The sequence below is a fragment of the Phacochoerus africanus genome, chromosome 1 (genome assembly GCF_016906955.1).
Source record: "Phacochoerus africanus isolate WHEZ1 chromosome 1, ROS_Pafr_v1, whole genome shotgun sequence".
In the NCBI taxonomy this organism is placed as follows: domain Eukaryota; kingdom Metazoa; phylum Chordata; class Mammalia; order Artiodactyla; family Suidae; genus Phacochoerus; species Phacochoerus africanus.
The window spans coordinates 109555253-109563858 of NC_062544.1; positions in this window are offsets into that span (position 1 = coordinate 109555253).

The window sequence follows — 8606 nt, forward strand, 5'->3', positions numbered from 1 at the left end:
CATAAATAAGATTTGTTTATGGTTCTCTGTGCATGCCATTTGAGAAGGGTATTATTATATGCCAGATACTGAATTGGTCTGCAGGACATATCTCTCTTTCTTCTTGATACATCTTTAATTCCTGGGATGTCTAGTCCATTGTTGTCTTAAGTTTTTCTCCTTTCAGTTTTATAAAGCAGAATTAGTTGGGGTGACCCTGTCGTGCTAGGGGCAGTGATGGTGGGAAGGGGGGAAGAGGTTAACTTAGAGGGAAGGTGGTGTTGCCAAAATACAAGAAATTCATTTTGTCTACTGTCAACTCAGAACCTGAAATGTCTCTGATATTTCCGCTAGAGGTTTCTGGTTGGCCTAATTTTTTTCTTTAGAGATGCAATTCTGACTTGAAAGTTTTTTTTCTTCTGAAACAGCTTCCTTTTCCTGTTTTTTTTGTTTTGTTTTGTTTTTGTTTTTTGTTTGTTTACCATGGTATCTGCCATTAGCCTTGTTTTTCAAAAATGAGAATTTGTGCTCTGCTAGTTAGGTATAGGTAGAAGTATGCTATGTGTATGTTTGTGTGGTTGTGTGCTCTTGTGTGTGTGTGTTCACATAGATTTCCAAGTCAACCCAAGTTGGCTGACAAAGTGCTGGGCTCCTTCAGTGATAAAGATGTGGGTCTCCTTCCAAGCCACCCTCACTATGAAAATCAACAGCTTAAAAGAATACAATAAATACAGTAAACCAACTTACTGTGCCTAAAAATCTTCCATAAGTGGGTTACTGGAAAATAAAGAGCACACTTTTCAATAATCCAAGGGTCAAAGAAATCTCAAAAGGAATTAAAAAAAAAATTGAATGGGATAAAAATGAAATTGCAACATCAAACTTTGTGGGACACAGTTAAAGCAGCTCTATGAGGGAAATTTTTAGCACTAAATGCTTACATTAGAAAAGTCAGAAAGAGAAATACCATATGATTTCACTTACATCTGGAATCTAATATGGCACAAATGAATCTTTCCACAGAAAAGAAAATCATGGACTTGGAGAACAGACTTATGGTTGCCAAGAGGGAGGGGGAGGGAGTGGGAAGGACTGGCAATTTGGGGTTAATAGATGCAAACTATTGCCTTTGGAATGGATAAACAGTGGATCCTGTTATATAGCACTGGGAACTATGTCTGGTCACTTGTGATGGAGCATGATAGTGTGAGAAAAAAGAATGTGTACATGTATGTGTGGCTGGGTCACCTTGCTGTGCAATAGAAAATTGACAGAACACTGTAAATCAGTTATAATGGAAAAAATAAAAATCATTATAAAATATTAAAAAAGAGAAATTGTCTCTCACATGAATAATCTAAGTGCCTATGTTAAGAACTTAGAAAAAGTGAAGCAAAATAAATTCAAAATAAATGGGAGGAAAAAATAAAGATAAAAGAATTGATAAAACTGCAAACATAAAAACAACGGAGAAATGAACAATGAATTGATCTTTCCTTTGTTCCTTGGAAAGATCAATAAAAGTGATGCACCTGTAGGAAGACTAACAAAAAAAGAGAAAGACTCAAATTACTAATATCAGAAATGAAACAGAGGATATCACTACAGATCCTGCAGACATCAAAGATAATAAATTGTATGAACAACTCTATAGCTTAGATGAAGTAGACTAACTCCTCAATAAATACAGATTTCCAACACTCATCCAATATGAAATAAATAACTTGAATAGCCCTGTAACCATTAAGGAAATCAAAGTCACAATTTAAAAACTCCTGAGAAAGAAATCTCCAGGCCCAGATAATTTGACTGGAGGATTCTTTCAAATGTTAAAAGAAGAATTAACACCCATTCTACACAATCCTTTCCAGAAAACAGAAGAGGGAGTACAACAAACTTCATCTTGTGAGTCCAATATTACCCTGATACCAAAACTAGATAAAGATAATACCAAAAAACTAAACCAAAACAAAACGTAGTATAACTACAGACCAATATCCTTCATAAACGTAAATGAAAAAAAAATCTTTAATGAATACTAGTATATAGAATGTGGGGTTTATTTCAGGGATACGAGGCTGGTTCACTCCTCAAAGTCACACTATGTAGGCTAAAGAAGAAAAACCACATGATCATATCAATCAGTACAGGAAAAGCATTTGACAAAATTCAACTCCATTCATGATAAATTCTCAGAAAACAAACAACAAACAGGGATGGGGCAATGTCCTCAACTTGATAAAAAAAAAAAAAAACCTATTAAAAAACAGCAGAATAACGTGAAAGACAATGTTTTCCCAGAAGATTGGGAGCAAGGCAAGGGTTGTCTGTATTAACCACTCTTGTTCAACATAGTACTAGAAGCTTTGGACAGTGCAATAAGGCAGGAGGAAATAAAAGGCATACAGATTGGAAAGGAAGAAATAAAACTGTCCCTGTCTGCAGATGACATAATGGTCTACATAGAAAGTGCCAAATAATATCCAAAACCAAAACAAAACTGAAACAATTCCAGGGATAATAAGTGAGTCTGGTAAAAACTGTAAGATACAAGATCAATATTGTACTTCTATATACTAACAATAAACACATGGAAAGCAAAATTAAAGTACAATATTACTTACAATCTCTCAAAAAAGAAATACTTGTGCATGAATCACCAACAGGTACAAAACATGTATACTAAAAAGTATAAAATATTGATAAAATAAATTTTAAAAGATCTAAATAAATGGAGAAACATTCATGGCTTGGAAGAGTCATCATAGTAAAAATGTCCATTCTCCCTCAAATGATATATGATTATAATGCAATTTCTGGCAAAATCCCCCAAGATTTTTTTGGTAAGCAGAAACAGGCTTATTCTAAAATTTATATAAAAAGCACAGGAATTACAATAATGAAAACATTTTGAAAAAGAAGAAAGACATGCAAGTCATCACTCTGTTTCACGACTTATTATGCAGCTATAGTAATTAGGACTGTAGGGAGTGGGATGGATTGGGAATTTGGGGTTAATAGATGCAAACTATTGCCTTTGGAATGGATAAGCAATGAGATCCTGCTGTGTAGCACTTGGAACTGTATCTAGTCACTTATGATGGAGCATGATAATGTGAGAAAAAGGAATGTACATGTGTATGTGTGACTGGGTCACCTTGCTGTACGGTAGAAAATTGACAGAATATTGTAAATCAGCTATAATGGAAAAAATAAAAAAAACCCACTGTATATTAAAAAAAAATAAAAAGACTATATATAGCACTGGCAGAGGGGTGGGCATGAAGATCAATGAAAGAGAATGGAAAACCCAGAGTTAGCCCCCATGAGTATAGCCATCTGATTTGCAACAAATGTGCAAAAGCAATTCACTGGAGGAAGGATAGACTTTTCAACAAATGGTGTTGGAGCAACTGGATATTCATAGGCCAAAAAAAAAAAAAAAAAAGAAAGAAAAAAGAAACTCGACTTAAATTTTGAATGTTATACAAAAACTAACTCAAAATATATCATGGATATAAATGTATATGTAAAATTATCAACACTTTTAGAAGAAAACATAGGAGAAAATTTGGGGGAACCTAAAGCTTGGTGATGAGTTCTTAGATATAACATCAAAAGTCTAAATAAAAGACAGATAAATGAGACTTAATCAAAATGAAAAACTTTTGCTTTGCAAATGACTCTGTTAAGATAAGCTGTAGACTAAGAGAAAGCATGTGCAAACCACATATCAGACAAAGGACCCATGTCTAGAAATAAATACAGAATCCTCAAAAGTCAGCAATAAAAAAGCAATCAATTCTGTTAAAAATGGGCAAAGAACTAGGAGAGTCATTTCATTAAAGAATGACTGCAAATAGGCACATGAAAAGATACTCAACCTCACTAGCTGTGAGGGAAATATAAATTAAGATTATGATGAGATATTACCACATACCTAATAGAAAAGCTAAAATAGGGAGTTCCCGTCATGGCTCAGTGGAAATGAATCTAACTATCCTTGAGGATGCAGGTTTGATCCCTGGCGTCACTCAGTGGGTTAAAGATCCGGTGTTGCTGTGGCTGTGGCGTAGGTAGGCTGGCAGCTACAGCTCTGACTGGACCCCTAGCCTGGGAACCTGCATATGCCATGGGTGTGGCTCTAAAAACACACACACACACACAAAAAGAAAGAAAGAAAGAAAGAAAAAAGAAAAAGAAAGACTAAAATAAAAAATGGTGGCCGTGCCAAATTCTGGCAAGGATATAGAGAAACAATCTCTTACACGTTGCTCTTGGAAATGTGAAATGACATAGACACTCTGGAAAAGAATATCAGTCTCTTTAAAAACTGAACACACACCATATGATCCAGCAATTACACTTTTGGGAATTTATCCTGGAGAAGTAAAAACTTATATTCTCACAAAAATCAATACATAATTGTTTAAAGAAGATTAACTCTTAATAGCCCCCAAATGGAAACAACCAAAATGTCCCATGATGGGTGAATGGCTAAATTCCATACCATGGGATACTACCCAGGAATAAAAAGGAGCAAGCTTTTGGTATATGCAACAAGTCACATAGATCTCAGGGGTTTTAGGACTAGTAAAAAAAAATCAAAATCTCAAAAGGTCACATACTGAGCAATTTCATTTACATAACGCTCTTGAAATGACAAAAACCATAGAGATAGAAAGCAGATCAGTGGTTGCCAGGGGTTAGGTGGGGATGGATGTTGGGGGAGGTATGACTTTAAAGGGTAGCAGGAGGGACACCTTTGTGATGAGGGAACAATTCTGTATCTTTTTTTTTTGTCTTTTTGCCTTTTCTTGGGCCGCTCCCGCGGCATATGGAGTTTCCCAGGCTAGGGGGTCTAATCGGAGCTGTAGCTGCTAGCCTATGCCAGAGCCACAGCAACTCGGGATCTGAGCCGCGTCTGCAACCTGCACCACAGCTCACGGCAACGCCGGATCGTTAACCCACTGAGCAAGGGCAGGGACCGAACCCGCAACCTCATGGTTCCTAGTCGGATTCGTTAACCACTGCGCCACGACGGGAACTCCCAATTCTGTATCTTGACTGAGGTGGTGGTTACAGAATCTACATATGTGATAAAACAGAACAGAACGATACACACGCATTGTACCCATGTCCAAATCCTGGTTTTGATATTGCACTGTAGTTAAGGAAGATGTAACCACTGGAGGAAAATTGGGTGGGATTTCTCTATACTATTTTTACAACTTCCGGCTAATCTATAATTATTTCAAAGTTAAATAAATTTTAAAATGCTACTATCCTACTATTCAGCTCAAAAGTCTTCAACAATTATCCATGGCTCACAGCCATGGTTTTACAAACTTAGGGTACACAAGTATTGTTTATGTTGTATTAAACATGTAGATCCCCAAGTTCCTGCTGTGGCACAGTGGGTTAATGATGCGGCATTATCTCCGTAGTGGTGAGCGTTTGATCCCTGGCCTGGCACAGTGAGTTGAAGATCCGGCATTGCTGCAGCTGTGGTGTAGGTCGCAGCTGCAGCTAAGATTCAATCCCTGCCCCAGGAACTTCCATATGCTGCAAGTGCAGACAAAAAAGAAAAAAAGAAGAACATGCAGATCCCCAGGCCCCAGCCCCAGAAATTGTAATGCAGTAGGTAGAGGGAAAGGCTGGGTTCTGCTCGGCAGGTGACTAAGCTGCAAAAAGCATCTTCAGATGACACTGTAAGAAACTCAGACTCTGTCTCTGGCCTTGAGCTCTCAGTTTACAATTAAAACTCTGCTCTACAACAAAAACATCTGTTCACTGGATCCAGGATTGGGGTAAGGCAATCAAAGTGTCTGGACCAGTGATGGTTATACCAGTGTACACTTGTAGAAATGCCCACTTAACATGGGTGCATTTTACTGTATATGAATGATACTTCAGTGAAGCTGATTAAAGAAACAAAGCAGAGAAACAACCAAAATCCCCAACTTTCTCACAAACATTGGAACCCTATGCTTCAGGGGAAAGCCATCTCTTCCTGATGGGCTATGGGTATAAATGGTGGAGTATGAAGAGCTCTGGTGAGGGGGGTCTCAATGTTTGGATTCTCTTCCTGGTTCTAATAAGAACTGGCTGGACGACCCATGGGTTAGTCACTAAGCCCTCTGAGTCTCATATGCTGTAAGTATTTACTTCCCAGGGCTGGTGGGAGCAGCAGATACACTGAAATACACAAAGTCACCTAGTGAAGAGCTACACATCCATGGAATTTTTACCAGTTCTTAGACGGAAACTGCCCTGTGCATAGCCCTTTCACTTCAAGCCTAGAACAGCTCTAGGCCTATGAGATTTCAATAGCTATCACGTATATGCAAATTAAAGCTGTCAGACATCATTTCTGCCCATGTATTTGGCAAAAATTAGAAAGTCATAACATTACAGGCTGATGAGAATGGGGAAAGTAAGGACCCTGGAGGCAAGGCTGGTGGGAATGGGAACTGGCATAGCATTTGAAGGACAACCTGGAAGAAGGTAAGGCTGCAAATACCCGCTGACCCAGCAGGTCCACCCTTGGGTTCTTCATCCAGAGATATTCTGCACAGGCCATAAGAGACAGGTGAGAAGATGCTTATTGCATCTTGTTTTGATGGCAGAGATTGGGACAACCTAGGTGTCTGTCGCTAGGGAATGGATACATAAAATGTTGGCAGATGCATACACAGTAAGACAAAGCAATCAGAAAAGGATTTACTAGAGCTGCACAGCTGTAGCTCAAAAACATCATGTTGAATTTTAAAAAGTGTTCCAAGTGATATTTATGGCATAACGTTATTTATAGAAACTGACATCGTAGAATTGAATAGATTAGATGAGATATTGGTCAGTGATTGCCACTTAGTAGTGGCTTAACACATGACAGCTATTATTTTGAAAAAAGAAAAAGCAGGAGATCACTGAATTCATCAGCGTCAAAATTAAAACATAGGAGTTCCTGTCGTGGCTCAGTGGTTAACGAATCTGACTAGGAACCACGAGGTTGCGGGTTCGATCCCTGGCCTTGCTTAGTGGGTTAAGGATCCAGCATTGCCATGAGCTGTGGTGTGGGTTGCAGACGCGTTGCTGTGGCTGTGGTGTAGGCTGGCGGCTGCAGCTCCGATTCGACCCCTAGCCTGGGAACCTCCATATGCCGGGGGAGCAGCCCAAGAAATGGCAAAAAAGACCAAAAAATAAAATAAAATAAAATAAAACATAGAACTGTGAAACCTGATAAGTTTCCCCAGGAAGGAGTAAAACAAAGAGCTAGACGTCCATGGTCCTGAATGTCCCCACTAGGTCAGGAAGCCGGCTTTCTTGGCAGTTTCACTTTGAAGATGCTAGAGAAATGTGTTGTTGGCCACTGCCCTCTGTTGAGATAATGTTGTCACTTCTGATTTGAGAATTCTCAGACTTGTCATGGCACAGTATTTGAACTTCGACTGACTCACTGGGGAAGAGGCAGCCCCCCTGTGTGAACACTCACAGAACATGTTGCCCCTCTAAATGAATCCCTCTAATCATTATAGCTAATACAACACAGCTAATACAACACTTAATTTTCTTATGTCTATTCTCAGCACTTGAGTATGTTATTTTGAAAAATGAATCAATCCTCATACAAACACAACTCATCACAGTGCAAACAGAAGAGGCAGGTACTATTGCACTGATGTGAGAACAGAGGCAAAAGGATGTAAGTAATCTGCCCAAAGTCACACAACCAGAAAGCAATAAAGCTGGCTCCAGGGTCTGTATTCCAACCAGCTCTGTTAGTATGACTCTTGAATGCCTCTGGTTCCTTTGATCTGGTCATGACAAGTGTTCTACAGCCTGCATTTTGTCCAAATATTTTCTTCCCATTTAAAACACCCTTAGGTCTGTGCCCCATGCCTTGTATGTTCCTCCCGTTCACAGCAAAATTCCTGAAAAGAATGGTCCACACTCACTCTCTTCCCAGAAGCAAGGGAGTCTGCCATTAACAATTCTCACTTTCAAATTCCTCAGGAGTCTGGACTTGACCTGCTTCTTTGATTTGTAGGTGCTTTCTCCAAGTGCCCTCAGGATACATATAATGCTGACATTCTACATGATTACTGAATCAAGGAAATGGACTTTTGAGTTTTGTCCACCAGGGGGAGGTCTTCTCTAAACGCCTGATTCCTCCTCCCTCTGGGCAGGTCAGGTACACCACTCTAGCTGTCGAGTACTGCAAACGTGGCTGGTTCTAACTGATATGTACTTAAATACAAATTACACACCAGATATTGAAGATTTAGCACAAAAGGGAGAATGTGAAATATCTTAATAAATTACCAAACTGATTGCATGCTGAAATGATAATATCTAGATTAAGTAAAAGATACTATTAAAATCATTTTTACTTGTTTATTGTTAGATTTTTGAAAATGTGGTGCTACAACATTTAAAATTGCATGTGTGGCTTACTTCATATTCCTATTGGACAGTACAGGTTTAGAGCCTCCCTCCCAATGGCAAACTCTTAAGCTCGTCTGCAGAAAGCTTGGGCTCCAAGGAATCCAGTTTGAAAACCATTCATTTGACTCCATTCATGAAGACACTGAAGCCCATGTGGGCTGACAACTTTTCCAGGGTGA